The 19860-nt window shown below is 36.9% G+C and overlaps 1 long non-coding RNA gene across 1 annotated transcript; it reads left to right on the forward strand.

Annotated features, from left to right (window-relative positions):
* Positions 1 to 733: 733 nt before the first annotated feature.
* Positions 734 to 5790, forward strand: LOC139128549 (uncharacterized). Its single transcript, XR_011551332.1, has 5 exons — positions 734 to 1254; positions 2163 to 2236; positions 2679 to 2817; positions 3080 to 3152; positions 5297 to 5790. It is a non-coding gene; the product is annotated as an uncharacterized lncRNA (long non-coding RNA).
* The last annotated feature ends 14070 nt before the right edge of the window (positions 5791 to 19860 follow it).

The raw sequence follows: 19860 nt of genomic DNA on the forward strand, positions 1-19860 counted from the left end.
CATAATATTTGCAGAAAATGTGAGAACACATATTAAATTTCATAATCAAGGTCGACAGAAGTTGTTTAAATGTCGAGTTATTGCTAAAACAATACGGAAAAAAATACTTACCCGTCAAATTCGGCGAAAATCTGGACGTACGATGTTGTTCCGGGTATCGGCTGAAAGCTGGAGATCTGGCGCAATTTTGAACTAATTATCATAATTCTGTGACGTGAGGCGAGCCCCGGATGACGACTTGAAGGCCGGGTGCAAAACACCAAGAATGTAAACAAACCCGGTCAGGAACAATGGCCGCCACGGACGCCTATGGCGGCCGTCACGATGCACACCCAAATTCACCCCACGCTCATGTCAAAACGCGAGAAGCAAGACCACTGTTACTCTTTGTCCTGAACTAAAACCACGTATATTTTCAAATTATAATTATTTTAGTAAGTAACAACCCTTATTTAACTGCACGAAAGAAGTTTAATTTTCATGAGGTATTCGCCGTGCCATGTCCGAGGCGGAGGGTCACGTGACTGATATTGTTACCTGTAGGCCCGGATTGTAGGCATATCCTGGATTTTTGCCAGGCCACAGCCTTGATCCTGGGACAAGTCCGACGCGGCATTTTATTAATAAGGACATGTTTGAAATGGATGTTCTATGCCCCTGAATGTGCCAAAAATATACACAAGCATAGCAAACGCAACTGATATTCAGACGGTCGTTCAAATTACCAAAACAGCGTACAAGGAGGAAGTCCTTAACCTTTGACCGTCCTTTCACCCTTTGTAACATTGCACTTTAAAATAGTTCAATTTTACACAATGATTCACCAAGCCAATGTTTAAACTTCGTCATAGATATTATATCTCCGTGACATATGTAAGAATTATAGTACTTGTTGATTGATCGTACTCTTAAAGGGACCGCTGGCTATTGGAATCCCCGTCCCTTCACTTTAGGCAGTTGCGTATTAATTCCTGTGTGGCACTGATATGATACCGCGCCCGCCAAAAATCCGAATTACACTGGCCTTCGCACCGTACATAGCCGAGGCGTTACTGACGATCGTATCAGCGCTTACGATTCCGTTCTCCGGTACAAGTCGACAGTAATGGCTTCCGTCGCCGATGAAGAATTACTTCGCAAGCAAGAACTCGTTATGTACCTCAACGATAGCTATTCGCCACCACATATACACGGGTCATGATCAGATGCAAGTTGCAACCGACGTCTTGAATGCACAGCCGGCACAAATCAAACGTAAGCTTGTTTTTGCGTATTCTGTGGAAGATTTGCAAAGTCATTGATTTAAACCGCGCTTATTTTTTCCTCAAAGCATATCGGCTAGCTTGAACCATTTTTAAGTAACATACATGCGTTTGAGTATTGTCGGAAAAAGTGAAAATTTCCTTGTCACAACTATTCGCCATTGTCTTCGACATACCGCTACACCATGGACGGGTGTATGTTTATCGTGTTTGTATGGCTTTTCACGACCGCGAATGATGTGTTTCCCCGAAATCGTCCATGCTCGGTGAATAATCAAATGCGTTTTCTTAGCTCCACTGTGTCAGCTGGTCAGCGACGAGGAGCTTTTCTAAGAGTAGCCCTGAGTACAGGTATGTGTGTTCCCGGCGTTATACGGCCTCCAGGCTCCACCACTAGCTAGCTCTGCAACGGTCTATATGGAGATAACTGGGGTTGTTGCAGCGAGATTCAAAATGGCGATCCCCGTGGGTAAACAACTTGTCGAGTACGTTATGTTTCAGAAAACGAGCGATTTCGGATGTTAGGAGAAGTTAATCGCATCTTTCCTTGGGTCGGTAAGGAGGTTAAGGTAGGCAGGAAAAGGATTTTGCCCCGATAGAGCAGAATTTCGTCCAAAAAGACAGCGTTTTCCTTGCGGTCCTCATCCGGACCGCAGAGACCCCAGTTATGCGGAGGCCGTAAGTTATAACGCGGGAACACACAGACCTGTACGCAGGGCTATCTTTGAGGGAGGTAGATCATGAATGCGTCGCCCGGTGTACGTCGTCCATAGTCCACTATACATTTAATAACCCCTTGCCATTGTCCATCCTGAACGGAAAGATGGCAATCATTTAAATTTGTCACCCATCAGTTCACAGGAAAATTGCATTTAATAACCCTTTGTCATTATTATATAGGACGGAGACACCAACAAATAGCTGCAACAAGAGCTATTGCCACAGTAAAGAGATGCCCCATTTTACCAGAAAAAGTGAGTAAAAGTGCACATTTGTTTCACACTACCTTTCTGTGTTATTTCAGGCAAACTGACTTGCCACAGCTTATTTGCAGGTATCCTCATGCCATTCTTTCAATAACAAACATACTGTTTCATGGATGATATATTTCTTGTTATGTTGATAATAACCTCAAACTGGCAACTTAGATGATTTAATACAGACACATACCTCACAAATCCTTTGGCCAAAAAGATGTAATGGTTGATTCTGTTATTCAAGGCAAATTTATGTTTCCACAGCATGATTTGAACTTGGGTCCTTCAACATTGCTTACACAAATTTTGTGAGCCATCTTGTCACTCAAGATGGGTAAATATTAAAGTCATTCATTTCCAGCAAATAACTTCCTGTACAAATGTGACTATTGACTTCCACTAACCGGTAATAGATAATTATTTGTTTCTTTTTCAACAGATTGTCCAGGACATAACATACTCGATACAGAAAATGCCTTCAGCTCCACAAATTAACAATGGATTCTCTGTGTACAATGTGTAAGCAGAATGAAGACTCTGCCCTCAGATATGGAATTCAAAGAGCGAATATATAAAAGGTGATCAAGTATTGTTATGTGCAGTGATAATAATTACATCAGGCATGAATGTTCCTCATATTTCCACATAGTACACTAACACTTTGGGTTTTGTTTAAATTTCAGCTGTTATTACATATCTGTGACATATTATCTTTGTCGTGGTCACACAACAGACAGACCTGTTTAAACTTTTTATTGTTATAATCAATCTTATGAGGGGAGCCATTTGCTTGCACCTGGTTTATGAACATAATTTGCCATTTCCCTTATTTTTAAACAGGCATCAAACATTTTTGGTTCTCAAGTGTCTTTGGTGGAAAAACTGCAGTTGGAAAAATTGTAACAGTTGTGACGTAAGTATTGCTTGTTGAAAAAAATTGTTACTGTGATTCAGTACAAACTAGTCAAGGCACATAATGTGCCTTGACTAGTTTGCTCTGACATTAGCTGTAAGTTTTAGCAATTTTCAATCTTCATTGTTGTGTGTACAAACTGCAGTTTTGATAGCTATATAACAGTCTCTTGAATACCAGTGTTCTGCTTGACAATGTACTGTGTACATGCTTAACATCCATTGTTATTGTTGACAAATGAATTCTATTCCAGACTGAAATTAGATTTTTAACATAACCATGCTGTACACATATGAACTGGGTTGATACTGTATGTTAGACATTCATTATGCTTTAAGAAGTAGAACAAGAAACTTATATACACACAACAAAACTACTTGGAAATTGCCAATGGCTACAGCTGATGGAGTTTTCATCATGCTGGATTTATAATTTCTGTCAGATTCAGTACAACGACGTCCGTGTAATCCTACACTGGAAATCTCTCACAGCCCTTTTACATTCTGAGGGCTGGTTCAGGGATGTGCACATACCTGTACCAGCTCTGGAAGCTACATAGACTACCAGCTATTAACATAATATCCTCAGTGTAGTATAGTCAGAAAAATAAGTAGCACAGCTGCATTTCACATCCATGTACCTAGTGTGTCAACAGTCCTGTACAATAGTTTTGCAAATAGTACATGTACCGTAACATGGGTTTGAAAAAATGAGCTTCAAAATTTGCTTCCAAATCAACCTTGTAGAAGCAATGTGTACAGTTCTGTAATAGGGAAATTCCAACATAACTGGTACATGAATGTCTGCATAGGCACAATTGCACTGTGTGTTTACAATAAGGCTGGTACAGGGAAGTAAGCTTTTATGTGACAAGGGTAAAAAGGGGCTGAAAATTCACAGCTGAAAATTTCACTGTGCCTCAAATGCTGAACACAGGTCCTGGTAGAGGGAGGTGATCAGCACATCTGGTACATGCATATAGTGCTAGGCATGTCACATACATACAGCACACATTCCTATATCTGGATGTGTATAAAATTACCCCTGCTACAGTGTTGTCAGGTATATGGGTGGTACACAGAGTGCTCGTCAAAGCTGTGCTAGGATGTTGTACAAGGACATGGCCATGTCGAATCTGCATTTGTCAATTTATTTCAAGATAAAAGGCAGATATGACCATCAACCATACCCTCATTCACATGAATCATATGTTTACTTGGTAGATTATGGCTTAGTTCTGTTGTTCGGATCTCCATTAGCCACAACTTGGGGGCTTTCTGCCAGCATTTTTGTTCTGCTTATCAACTGTAGTTTCCCATTCAAGTCATTGAAGCATAATGAAATCCTCAATGTTTAGCTACTCAGTACAGTATGTACAATGTACATACTGTACTGAGTAGCTAAACATGTAGCATGTTATTGTTGAAATTTCATTTAGGGCTGGACAAGAATTCATTTGTCAATTATAAAAATGATAAAAATACAGGCTGTGTTTACAAACATAATACTTGGCATTTTAGTATGCTGAGGAAAGTAGTCCAAGAAAGTGTAGATGATAAACAGTAGTTACAGTTAATGGAGCTTCACTTACTTATTTCAAACTATATACATGTGAAGTATATCATCAATTATGGCTGTTGCATAGCCAGAGTGATAAAATGCTTTCTCAAAGTCTTTCCAGCTTCTTTGCAAGTCTCAAAAGCACATTGCACTGTGACTCTAACATATCTTGCCTTGTAATATATTCATTTTGATATTCTGGATTTAAAATTCATTATCATGACATTCAAACCATAGTTTTACACATTTTTGCAAGTGCAGTGATGCAGCAAGGCCTATGACATTGACAATAACTTGTAAGAGCTCTTTTTTCATGCTAAGAGACTTTACCCTGAGTAGTCATGTCAGATTATTGGTGCACAAGAAAGACTTGATAATAGTGTACCTGCAGTCAAATATGTGTTTAAGAACATGACTGTAATTTAGAATGCTGCCAATAAACATTCCAATATACTTGCACAAATTCCCTAAACATACCAGTAGATAGGCCTTGCCCTCATTGTACTGGTAGCTTGGTACTGAGTGTTTTACCATGATCTAACCTTGTGCCTCAAATTTAAAGTGTTTACATCTTTTACATTCAGGATACTGGAAAACTCTGAGGAAGAGATGCAAAGCAGCAGCCCTGTTTAGGTATGCTCGTCTATGAAGGAGCAAGCAGTTCGTGTTGTTTCTTGAAGGTGTAATCTTCTGCAGCATGGAAAGAGACAATGTTATGCTGGGTTTGCTTAGTTATCTAGGGTCTCAAAGTTTAATTACATCAGATGTCTGAAAGGAACTTGTTAATTTGTAGAGTACTTCTGGCTTGACAAAGCTGGGATGTGAACTAAATGTGCTGACAATTATGAGTGGTCTGTAATGCACAGGGGATTTCCCGGTGAAACAGCTAGCAATTTGCATCAGATGCATGAGGTAAACTTTATAACATCAAATTATGTTATCAGTATGATCTTACAAGTAGCATTCATAAGAATGTCATTTTCAGTGAGTATACCCTTGTAAGTATTAGATTTAATTATGTTGCAACAATTACTGTTTCATTTCTTGTAAATTGCAATAAATGTTAATCTGAAATTAATTTTGATGATTGTTGTTGTTGTTTTTTTAATGTAGCTTGCATGCAGGATTTCTAACTATTTCAGCTGTTGTTTGTGTTTCAGATATTTTACAGTCCTGCTTTGTGTAGCTCCATCACATAGAGGACCCAATAGGCCATTCCATGGATGATAATCCTCCCCTGTGTCTGCAAAATTTGAAGAAATCCATTTTAAATTTGAAGGATGGTCAGACATAATTATCCCCCCCCCTCCCCCAGCAATATGGCCAATATTGAACTGGTTTGTCAGCAAGCCATACAAAAGCCCTAGAGTGGCATGTCTGCAAGCCAGCTTGTAATGGCTTGTTGGTAAACCAGAGGAATCCTTATAGTGGCTTGCTTGTAAACCATAATTAGTCAGAAATTGGTTTGTTGTAAGCCACATTGCAGTAATATTGGCTTATCTTCAACCCAGATGGAACCAGAATTGGCTTACTATTGATCCATGGAAGTGTGGATTGGTTTAAAAATAAGCTACTGTTCAGCATTATCTGGTATATGGGCAAGCCACAGTATCTTAAAACATGGCTTGCTAGCAAGCCTAGTTCATATAAGAGTGGATTGCCTGTAAACCATTGTTCAGTACTAACTGGCTTACTGGCAAGCTGAAGTGATCTTTACTTGGCATGTATATATGCCGTATCAAAACCCAAACTGGCATGCACAGAAACCAGACTTGGCATGCCAGAAAGCCAAATATAAGCCAAAATTCACAACTCGAAACAATCCGTTACTGACAAACAAGCCGGTTTATTTTTGGCTTGAATTTAGCTGGCCGGCAAACCAGAAAAATTGCAGTGTACTAGTACGTTCAAGAACGTGTTAACTCTCACTCCGAGGCACGGCAGCGTGGCTTTCATTAGTGTCTACCAGCACGCATTATCGCCTAGCGCCTTCTTTACCTCATAACTATACATGTACTTAACTTTGAATCATTTCAACCCACTCTGATTTGATTTGTAATTAGCCATGGATTGACTGCTTACACAAACAGCTTGGCGGTCAGAATGATCAGGGTCGAAGTGGCAATAATTCTGGCTGGACGTTGATCAGTAATTGGACGATGTCGTTACCTACTGAGGTCCTTAGGTGCGCGCGTGCTACTTTTGATTTGAGCCTAAAATAAGTTTCCCGAAACTTACATTCAAAAACGCTGGCTGGTCAATAGGGACGCACAAAAAACTATAAAATTAAGAAAGTTCACTAGTAATTTTTGAAATGCGAAAAAAAAAAATTTAGTGTAAGTTAAGGTAGTGTTATAGAAAAAAAACAGTTAGGCATATTACGCAAACTTTCGAAAACAATTGTTCCTGTTTTCGAAGGTCAGTGAACCACTAAATACCGTGGTTTCAGTAAGTTGCGACGGAACGATGTTCCGATGTTTTACAGGACGAACAGGATAAAAAGTTGTGAGTGACAGTAAGCCGGTACGGTAAGTGAATTATCCCCCTGAAAATCTCTTTGAATGAATAGAATAGCTGCCAAGAATACATATTCTATAGAAAATGTCGCTAATTATACATCAATTTATCAATTTGACAATCATATGTACAACGACAGTCCCTAAACACATAACTACATGAACAACGCAAAGCGTTTCTTCGCAAACGCCGATCACGCCTGTTCTGAATGTGAAATACAATACAGCATGGAGGTGTATCTGGTACTTGTGTGTAAATGTAGTTCTCACCTCTTGACACCTCATGTTTCGCGATGGAATCTGCAATTGCATGATATGAATTTTCTTGCCACTGTGAGCAAACCAGCACTATCATGTTTATATCGCTGGGAACTATGATATACTTACAAAATACCGCAACCTGAAAGACATACGTAGAGATGCAATAAGCAATTATCATAAAACACATGATGGACTTTCGTCAATTTATAATGGCGCTTTAGTGAAAACTGGGAAATTCCTGAAAAAGGTCCACTGGCCACGGTCCCTCCTGGCACGTATTTTACATTTATTTCCGGGCAAAATTTCTAGATGTTTCGGCATAAAGTCGTTAAGGCCTCTCGTTAAGCCGTTTCGTTTCGTGTCGGCCTCTCTGTTTTCTACCGTAAGTCGTTTCGGCACCGCGACATCTATTTTTCACAGGCTACCTCGATGAACTGCCTACAAAGCCTAAGATTAAAGTTGTTACAAAGTAAAGCTCTAAAACGTATAGTGTCAACATTGGCATGTTCTCTCTTACAGGGGACATGGTAAAACACAGTAATATCTTCACATCATTTTCAATTCTGTGACACAAGTTTATCGATAGCACTAGCCGCTGATAGGCCTAAATCAAAAGCTTGAAGGCGGATCCGTTGGAGAAAAAAATCAAATGCACGTAAAAGTAAAGGTAAGAAGGCAAAGGTCAATCAAGCTTACGAATACGACTAGTCAGTCAATGACTGATAAGTTTGCCCTCCCCCCCCTAAAAAAAACAACAAGAAAAACAAAACAAAACAAAAAATCGAAACAGGGATGCTGAAACGACTTAGGTCACGATGCCGATGTGACTTTCGGCCGGAAATTGAGATCGTAACGACATCTGCTGAAACGACTGGCTGGAGGCCAACGGTAGGCCACCGGTAGCCAGCGCTACGCAAACTCTTTTATTCCACAAGCTATCAGTCTTTTTAACGCAATTTTTTATCGTGGTAATTACAGTTGTCAAAGTGTAGGTCAGGCCCAGATCATTCAGCTATATCATGGCTGTGAGGTAATCGGCCTAATGGCTTCCTCAAATATCCGAGAGAATTTCTGAAAATCGCCGTTTGTGAAACTTTCCTTTGACATCTAAACGATGCGATCAGAATTCGTCCGACCTTCGCGACGTCAGAAGGAGATGAATAAAATAATTATTACGAAAAGACTGCAAAGTAAGCACTCAGACATTTGTGCAACGCATCGTTCGACGCGCTAAACGCGCGCTAATGACTACATGTATGTGTCGTTATACATTCTTCGCGTTATTTTCGTAATAACCTTAACTATACTGAAGTAATCTAAAGTAAACAAAACTAAAACTAAACTTAACTAAACTTAACTAAACTAAATAGCAGAATTATTTGATGTTTTTAGTGATTTGACTTGTTTAGCTACTAAAGCGGAAGTGTATCTGACCTGTTGAGTATGTATGTATGTATGTATGTATGTATGTATGTATGTATGTATGTATGTATGTATGTATGTATGTATGTATGTATGTATGTATGTATGTTTGTGTATGTATGTATGTATGTATGTATGTATGTATGTATGTATGTATGTATGTATGTATGTATGTATGTATGTATGTATGTATGTATGTATGTATGTATGTATGCAGCTATGTGGGTAGGAGGGAGGAAGGGAGGGAGGGAGGAAAGAGTGCCTGATGTCTACCTATCTATCTATCTATCTATCTATCTATCTATCTATCTATCTATCTATCTATCTATCTATCTATCTATCTATCTATCTATCTATCTATCTATCTATCTATCTATCTATCTCTGTCTGTCTTTCTATGGCTGTTACAATTTAATGATAATTGCAGATATTTGGCAGGTATAATCAGTAGGATAGCGAATCAAATTTAGCTTAATCATAGTATTGCTGGGCAGCTTATCTTCGCCGTTGGCTAGACAAATTTTACCATTGGGCGCTAGCGTAGATTCAAAGGAGGAACACAACGGGAAAGAAATAAATCTGAGAAAACAAAACCATGGCTCAGTAGATATGAATTGTCACCTTTTACATACAAGGAAAAGTGGCTGGTCTGTCGATAGAGCTTTATTTTGTCCTTGTCTATGGGATGATTAAAATAAATTATCATTCAGTATTTTAATTGACTGCTTCACGTCAGTGTTTATATCAGTATATTTTGATGAATATCAGCTGTCAGCATTGACATATTAACGTGTCCCTCCCATCTTATTACCGTAAATTATCGACAATCAACTTTGGAGAAACACATATCATACGTATAGAAGTTGCTTAGAATACTGCAACCTTTCGTACGTTATTTCCACTTTAACCCTTTGCACCCCAAGGCCCTGGGGTGGAGTTGACATTTGGAAGTACCATCTATCTAACATGACGTCTGACTTCTTAAATAACAAAGACTGTCCCCATCCCATTATTTTTTGGAAACACCATAAAATACTTGTTCCAAAAATATGCAAATTATGGTCACGTGACCTCATTAAGTATTCAAAATGGCCGCCAATATATAAAATATTGTATTTTTTCAACATATTTCTTTATTTTCATAGGAATTCCTCATTAATTCATCATTTTTCATCACCAAACCTGTTTTCTATCACGTCAGCATGGACTGAAATGAAATTGTGACAAAAATTTTGAAAAACACACTGATATTTTGTATCATTTTGACCTGCTAAGTGTAATGTAAACAAAGGCTCTGTATAAGTGTTAGGTCGGTCAAAGCATAATGTAACATAACATCCAGCACCTAATATTATGAAATATTTCCCACAGTAAGTATGTATATTTTGAATGACAATGACACACTTGTCCCAAAAATATGCTAATACTGGTCATGTGACCTAATTAGGTATTCAAAATGGTCGCCAACAATATAAATTTATCATTATTTTACATGTTTTCCAATTTTCCAGTAAAAATAATGGATATTGTGTCATATCCAAATGCTGAATCACATTTTAAAGTCCAATGACCATTGACTTTGATGTTAACTTTATATAAAATGATAAACTTTACACAGATTTGATAAAACTTACACAGATTGTCTTCACTTCACTCATAAGTGAAGAATTACACACAGCGCCCTTGAATAGGGGTCAGACAGGTCAAGGTATCCTATTTTATAACATCTGACTATTGAATTTATCAAACTTTGTCCACAATTACAAGATATTTTTGGAATTGTAGTATTACAATTGCCCCAAAATATGCAAATACTGATCACATGACCTCATTAAATATTGAAAATGGCCACCAGTATTCTAAATTTACAATGATTTTCACGTATTGCTTCTCTTTCTGACGACAGTCTAAAGAATTTATCACTCACCATTTCGCAATTATGTCTAAATGTATATTAGATGCTGTTTTCTACAACTGATGGTTCCAAGAAAATGTTTGTAACATCATTTTTATGAACCCAATAAAGCTTCGTTTCAAATAACAGTGTACACTAACATTACAATAATTTTGCAAAATTCAGAATTTAATTATTCGAGTTTTGCAAACTTCATCCAATATATGTCCAAAAACATAAGAATACACAATTTTATTGTAACCAAAAACAATATTTATTGTTTTTCTTTAGTAAAAAAAGTAAAAATAATGTAGCAACGCCCTAAAAATCAGTCCGAAACTCTAAAAATGTCATTAGGGAATCATTTCTGGATAAGGTTGGTTTGTTGTATGTACATCATTAGTATAATAAAGTTAAGTTTTAGAACACAACACTGTCAATATTGATGATGTCGCTGTCTTCTATAATATTCTGATCATTGCATGTCATCTCCAAGCCTTCATCTTTCATCCACCAACAGTAACATTGAAGAGGAAAAAATGCAGAAAGGTCTGCAGTATATTGCCTTTTTAAAGTACAGTAATGTATGTAAAAGTACAGTACTGTATGTAAAACCTACTAAAACTTTCTCAGTTTGTTTTCTCAATTATAAATCGCATACAATAAATCTCATTCTGTCTTTAATTGCATTTGATTGTCAACTCAGACCCCTTTATATGGCGTTAATATGATAACCTAGCACTGGTAGTGAGATATAATCTCGATATCATTATATGTTACTACATTTTTACGTATTCAGAAACCACAAATCATTTTGAAATACATACAATATCAGCGGATGTCTATAATTATTACAAAATGCGTTAACTAATGTTACAAAACGCGTTTTATTACAAAACGCTGATACGTTATTTAAATTGACGTTATCGATACACGGCTTTAATGTATCATGATGCTCTCAACGTTGACCGGCTGTACATTTCTACAATGCTGCAAATAAGTCCGGTCGGACGCGTTAGACATTTAAACTGTATCATTTATACGATGTGGTCGATATTTAACCGTTCGGGCCGTTAGCTTTTCCATGTACTTTGGCCATTTGAACAAAATAAGAACACCCATTACGGTAATCAAGTTGAGAAAAACGGCTCTAAGTTGATAAAGCAGTGAACTAGTTTTTATTGATTTTCTGTCGATTAATTCACTTGATATCAGGTGTACCTTGATGCTCCAGATTGTAACGTTAATACAGACAAATAGAATAATGATGACAATCAGAGTACGATGTACGAGTCCGTTATCAGCTACCCGGTAACATGGATTAAGATGTATTTAGCATTGTTTACCCTGCTTGTCAACGAACTTTGGCTCCCATTACGATGATAGCTAACCATGGTTCAATAGACTTTGAAAGAGACTAGAGGCTCCATTCATTGTGAAATAATTAAGTAGGGGCCAACACACCTACCTTGCCGATTAAAAAATGCCTCTTGCAAAAATGCAAGAGACGAGGGACAAGAACGCCCCTGTGTTTGAGGTAAAGCACTTAGACAACGATTGTTTTTACAGCCACCGGGATAACATCAGTCAGCAATGTGAGATCCCGGAATTCCTGCAAATGTACCCATTTTATATGTTTGAATAGTATAACTTATTTATTTGAATTGATTTGATATTTCCTGTGTCTGCATTCGGTTGTATCACTTAGTTCGTTTCCCCAAAATTAACAATATCGTAATATTTTAACAATATCCTTTAAAGGAAAACCTTAAACTCAATGGTAGCATCAGTGATAATCATCATAGGACACGTAAACATGTTCATATACTTTGGTTTTTAATCTGATAAATATTTGAATGCCTCCCCTGTCTCTGGCCTCTTTTGCCCTCATTTACAATATTTTGTGAATTTTGGTTTCAAACGGTCTAGAGAGTAGATAAATTTCATTGCAGCTCAAGAGCATTCGAACGGGATACATTTTAGTTTGCCTTCGGATTCCTGTATTTGCTTAGCGACAATCATACTATGCATGTTACCTGATGCTCTCTTTGTCTTCCTTATGAATATTATAGAGAGTGTTTCCATATTACTTTTTTGCGATTTCGTTTTGATTTCAAGTAGTGACCACATTTATTTACATTATGAATTATGTATTCATATATTCTTCATATACCAGTTCGTCTTTTTCACAATGGGCTAACGTGTCCCTTCGCTGAAATTGCTCCTTCAACAGAGAATTGTGAAACGCACGAGACCTTCAGAGTGAGGGATTATGTGACGGCATGGTTAACGTTTAGTTGATTCTTGAGAAGAACGAACTCACTAAATCTGGCGAAAAATATATTTCACGCTGCCTTTATTTCAAGTTGCATCAGTTTTATCATGGCAAACTGTCCGAGAGGCCAAAGAGTTTTCAAACCAAGCATAATGAATAATCAAACAGAAACATAAAAAAACAATGTGCACCTAAAAATGGAAAAAAACAACAGAAGAGAATGAAAATAATGACAAACAGTTGTCCGATATTGTGTCGTGTAATGTGTTCAACGGCTATTTAAAAGTATTTGCTCTTGCTACAACAACAACATGACAAGCGGTATTATCAACAAGCATGTGTAGGACCGATCACCTTAAACATGAGGTCCTGCAAAGTCTTTTAGAAGGTTTGCTGTATATTCTACGGAAGTGCTGGCACGAGTTATCCTGAGCGGGGACAACAGATAAACAACAAACCCGAATGCAAATATTTCGAGTGCGAAGTGCCTATATTCACTTTGTTGTTCTGTTATTTTACAACTGAAAAAAAAACCCAACAAAACAAAACAAAAACAAACAGACTTTTCCTTGAACGCCATATTTCGTCGTCCAAAGTTTAACGGGATATCGAGTTTTTATTCTTCTAATCAGGTTTGGCGTACGATGATTTTATTAAATTATCATTGGCTGACTTCGCTACATACCCGTTTCTGGTTGGATAGTGTTTGTTTGCTTGTTTATATGTCAAAGGCTCTTGCCGAACAGTTTTTACCAAAGTCTTTCATTGCAATCGCAGTGTGAAAGCAATGACATCATGTGCTGCAATTACCGTTTTGCTAGATAGTAAGCTTTCCATATTTATCGTCTGCGTAATAGTCCATGCTGAAAAGTTATTTCCTGCTCTTGTGAACGACAAATGTTGGTTTTCTTACAAGAATAATGGTTCCTAAATATGGAAAATATTCCCGGTTATATGTGCTCATTACCGCAAGGTCATGGCACGATGTTTTCGGTATTCACACTGTGGTAATAATTCAAGAACTTTACTCAGATTCTAGCAACAACGATGCCGCTGCTGACGCGTACTTCAAAACAAAACAAAGCAAAACGTAAAAAAATAATGCATTAATGTACTGAAGTCCTAGTCTGTGTGGAAGCGACAATGAGATTTATTTCGGAATACGCGTGCATTTCGTTTAACACTGTATTATTTAATGGAAATCGACATACAAGTGTTGCGGTTAGGTGACAACGAAAAGTAAACATTGAACAAAATACAGGATAGGGTCAACATAGTCTTAGTATTGTGGTCCAGGTCTTCACCTAACATAACATTTATCACACACAGTTGACTTTTCATTGCTCGTTATGGACCATCATCACACTCTGAAAAAGTCATTAAAGATACGGTGATGAACTATGTTTGATAATAAGGACTTTTTAGTGAAATATTAGGAACTTTCTCCGGTTTGTGGAGGAAATATGATAACATAAAGGAAAATTTAAACGAAGGAGAACGATCAAAAGTGAAAATGTATGTTTGGTGTTGGAAACTGTACATTTTCGAACACTTTCCAATGCTTATTTACCTCGAACGATAGCGATAGCGTTTGAAAACTCGCCGTTGGTATTATTCAAATAATTTTGGAACTGACAGATAAAAGGAACAATTCTATAAAGACTTTTCTAAATAAGAATTTAAGGCAGCATTTTAATCGTTTATTATTATTTAAATAAAAGTACCACAATTGTGTTTATATTAATTTAGTGGCTTTGTTTATGTCGCCACTACAATTAAAAAAATGCACAGATAAATTAATTAACTTTCCAACAGCATAAAGTTGACTCAAAACAAGAAACTGAAGTGTTAAATTCATGTACATGTGTTAAGAGCGGCATAAAATTCCATATTAATAAGGTTTAAATAACCAAACAACGGAGCATTTTACAAGATTTACAAAAACTATAAACGGGATATAAGTTTTGGGGTACTAAAATAATTAACACAATCCCGAGCCACGTTTCCTGTGTAACGCTATGGGAGAAGAGCCCCTATATTTATGCAATAATGTTTTAGGTAATGGTCTGAGCACGTTCACGTCAAGAAATATATGAACGCCTTCCAAAGAAATAGTCGAAATAATCACGTACTCATGTACTGTCCATAACCACATTTTATCCAATTACGGACAAGCGTTCATTTCTAGACTACTTCAAGTCCTTTTACTACGCACTCTGCTACCGGTAAAGGTTCCATCTGTTAACAAAACAGCGCAAGATTCCAAAACGTCTTCTCGTCCTGACGACAGTGAAGCTTGCGACATCGAATGACATTTTTTAACCCAAAATAAATTAAGCGCGATTCTGGATGATCCCTGCTTTTGTTGAAAAGAGAGACAGTGAACTGAAACAATATAGTGATTCGATGGCCGAGAGACCTCTTCTAAATGCGAAATGCAAAATTAAAAATTCAAAATGCAAAATTCAAATGCAAATGCAAAATGCTAAATTCAATACTTGAAAACGAGGCTTCTCAGACGCAATCTTGGTCGAATAATTATGATGGCAAGTCTTTCATAAGGGTTTTGAGTTCTTCATCTAAGATTGCTTCCTAGTTTCATAGTTTCGATCTCAAGCATTTGTTTGTGATCTTGGCAGTGAAACGTAAACGTGAAACGACCAAATAATTACAGTGGCATAGATGAGTTGTGATATTAGAATAACAAACTCAAATGGTTTTTGGTTGCTCATAATGGGTAAAATACTTCCTTATAGTCAATATTACGATTTTCTCGGAATACAAGTGACAGGGACATAGCAAGGCACCGTAACCCTCGAGGAAAATAGTGGTATTTTTCCATTTGACCATTTTTCCTAACATTGTATATGTAAACCTTATATTCAGGGAACAATCCGTGGGACTTTATGGCCAACCGAATTTTATGTCAAAATCGAAGGAGCAATACAAAAATATCGTCAAATTTCTTCTCGTGATTGTTGTTTAAGATTGTGTTTAATGATGGTAGAGAACTAAACACGAATTGGCTAGAAATCCAGCACCTACGCATTGCTCACATGAAACAAGTAAGGAGATGCAAAGACATCGCTGTCCACTATGCTTGGAATAAATCAAATAGCGAAATTTGTTGTGGAACAGGAAGTCTCATTTTCTTCTTTTTCCATTGTGGTGTTGACTTACACCTCGGTCCTTTAGAATATAAATACCCAGGCAGTTTTACTTCATAACTGCACCAACTTCATGTACTGCACTGGCAACTTGCAAGTCAAGTTCAGGACGGAGCTAGGAAGAGACCTCCTGACTTCAGGGCCAGATACACGACATAGGGATCACAAGAAAGAAGATATTTGACTGGCATGGTGTGTAAACATTTCTTCGTTAAAATGTTATGACCCAAGTAAAAAAATATACAGGGCTTAACCATTTAATATTCTTTTGTTTGTTTTTTTTTTTTGCAAAAAAGATGCAAGTTGCGTGAACTGTTAAACTAACTTTCGAACTCTTATTTTTTTTCATAAATTTTTGCTGCTTGCATCATTTGAGTTGACGTTTAATTATCGAACACTCACCATTTAGCAGGGATTAGAAGAATGAGGCAGTATAATTTACTTGTCATATAATATTACTAGTTTAATAACAAGTTCCATGAAACCTTAGTTCCCTGAACACTTGGTTTTCATATACAGTATTAGGTCAAAATGGTCAACTGGAAAAATAACACTTTTTTCTGTTACGGTTACGAAGGCTTACTATATCCCTATCACTTGTATTCTGCGAAGATTGCAATATTGACTATAAGGAAGTATTTTACCAATTATGGGCTATCAAATAAAACACACAACAAACCTGTGCGTTTGTTGTCATATCATCACAAACTCAACCATGCCGCTGTAATTATTTGGTCGCCAGAGTAATACGTTTCACAGCCAAGATCACAAACAAATGCTGGATATCGAAATTATGAAATAAGGAGGCAATCTTTGATTTAAAACTCATACCAATTATGGAAAACTAGTCATCATAATTATCCGACCACCTGCGAAGCTTCGTTTTCAAGTATTGAATTTTGCATTTTGCATTTTGAATTTTGACTTCTGCATTTACGCCATCGTATCAGACCGAGTGTGATCATGGAATGCTAAAGTAGGCAAAAACCTCACGTGTCCGTGTCGCTCGCTCTCAATTTAATGTATACTGTTATTTCACGTTGTTATAAACTACACATAAAGACGATTTGTCTTCCAATGGAACTGTTTCTTAATGATCGGATCTCGCTGCCTGTTCGATTCAATGTACGATGATACACACCACGCTGTTCTTTCATAACTCGATTTTACTTCATTGTTTGTTGGCATATGCAGGAAATAAAGTACAAATAATAAATCCATGACGGGAAACGACCACAGCCTCAAAAAAAAAATCACGAAATTTGGCCTTCTATATATCTTGAATTCCACATAATTCTTTGTCAGTACACCTATATTACACAGTGTCGTTGCTTTGCATGTTCGACAGATACAAAACAAATGACGTCATTATGTGTATTAATCAAGATAGTAGAAAATTACTTTTGGTAGTATGTAACTCGAAAGTAAAAGACTTAAACTGTCCCTCAAACTTTCCCCAATGAAAGTTTCAACCATGCGCTCACCAAATCAACGATTAAAATCAGGGGTCATGGTGCAAAGTTTGGAATTGGCGAAACAAAGTGCCTAAAACTTTGTAATATTTGAAATTCAAAATTGCTGCCATCAGTGAGCTTACTCTATGGGGAAAAGTAAAATTTCGGATTTTCGAAAAACTAAAAACGGTTAAACTTTTTCTTTTTCCAAGATCTCTAAAATGAAACCCCCATAAGTGGTATATCAGAAAAGAATTGTAGAAATTTGAGAGTCCGAATATCTGTCTGACTTCTCTGCACACTATACAATGAAGATTATTGTTGCTCAGTAGATTCATGTTAAATACCAAGGCTTTTAATCTATAATTTCATGTACACTAACTAAAGCTGCAATGGTTAAAGTGTGATTATTAAAACACTGGTAAACTTCATTTTTCTATTTGTTCCAATTTTCTTTCTTGAATTACTATCCACACTTTTTTTGCTGTTTTCATGACATTAGCAGCTAGTACCGTGTGCTCTTGATGCTATTGTGTTGCCTTCTTGTCACGTTCTGTAATGTAATAACTCTCAATCAAACTTTTTAAGATTTGTTTGCAGGTCCTTACCGATATGTTTGGTTTGTGGAAAAAATTATAAAGAGCTTCGTAATCTCAAAATGCTGTACATATGTCATTTGCGGTAATCTTGTTAAGATTTGAATGTATCTTGCTCGCGCCCTCTCTCTTTAGATTCAAACGACAATTAAGCGACTGCGACGATGATGGTTTCAGAGGATGGCAGCTATTCCTGTAGCGTGTTATGTTCTCAATTTACAATTAGAATACCCAATTATTGTACTGATTAAACCACCACATATCTTATCATTTCCACATGTTCTAATGCTTATTTCAATACTATAATTACTCCAAATGTAATGAATTCGTTCGACTTTCGATTGGATTCGAACTCATAACGTACGGCACCCAGTCACCTAGCGAAGACACCACAGTCAAAACCGCACGGTCAAATCCCCATCCTTTAAAAGGTGGTTCAATAACCGACCAAACGTGTTACAATTATTCTGACTGCGACCCCTCTGATTGATTAATGAACCGAGGCGAATCGTTATTTTTTGTTATTTCTCAGACCGAGACACAAATACACTCATATGTGTCTCTTTAATTAATCTATGTTAGAGGTTTATTTATGTTCTCTTGCAGATGTGAAGACATCGGTAATAAAACAAGACAAGGTAATGACTTGGCTATAATACACGTCACGTCAACTTTCTAAGTGGATGAATGAGAATTTTTTTTTCAGTGCGTCATGACACTTGCCCCATTAAATATGGACTCTAATCGAGGATACTGTTTTTAGCTCACGTGTGTACACGTGGGCTATTGTCATAGCGATGTCTGTCTGTCTGTCCGTGTGTGTGTGTGTGTGTCTGTCTGTCTGTTTACACGATAACTCAAAAACGCCTGAACGGATTCAAGTCAGATTTGGTACACAGGTTCCATATGCTACTTGCAAGAACTGATTAGATTTTGGTTAGTGTGGCTTGCATATTAATGAAGTTATGCAATATCGTTTTTTTCCGTACAATGGTTTCCCTATGGAGACGGTAATGACAGTAGAAATATATCAAAGAAATACTGCACAAAATTTCATGAAACATTTCACAGATGACAATCTCAGAACATTATGATGCTGCTGTGAGTGTCATGTCAATTACCTTCTCATTTGCATATATAATGATTTTTTGTTATTAGTGAGATAACTCTGAAATTCCTGCACCAAACTTGATGATACTTGCAACAAATATTGATGTGATACATATCTAATTATACTTTGAAGCATTGCACAGTGTCAAGTTAATAAATAGGTCATTTGCATATTTTATGAAGTTTTGTAATTAGTCATATAACTCCAATATAACTTCACCAAATGTAATGAAATCTGCTGCAGGTACTGATCCGACTGATATCTAACTGTAGTGTAAAGCATTCAGTAGTGTGAAATTAAATAAGGGTTCATTTGCATATTTAATGAACTTTGTAATTAGGTATATAACTCTAAAGTACGGCACCAAGTCTTTGAAATTGGGTACAGATTTTGTTTTGATAAATATCTAATTGTACTGAGAAGCATTTTGCAGTGTCAAGTTAACAAATAGG

This window comes from Ptychodera flava, unplaced genomic scaffold (genome assembly GCF_041260155.1).
Source record: "Ptychodera flava strain L36383 unplaced genomic scaffold, AS_Pfla_20210202 Scaffold_58__1_contigs__length_828623_pilon, whole genome shotgun sequence".
Classification (NCBI taxonomy): domain Eukaryota; kingdom Metazoa; phylum Hemichordata; class Enteropneusta; family Ptychoderidae; genus Ptychodera; species Ptychodera flava.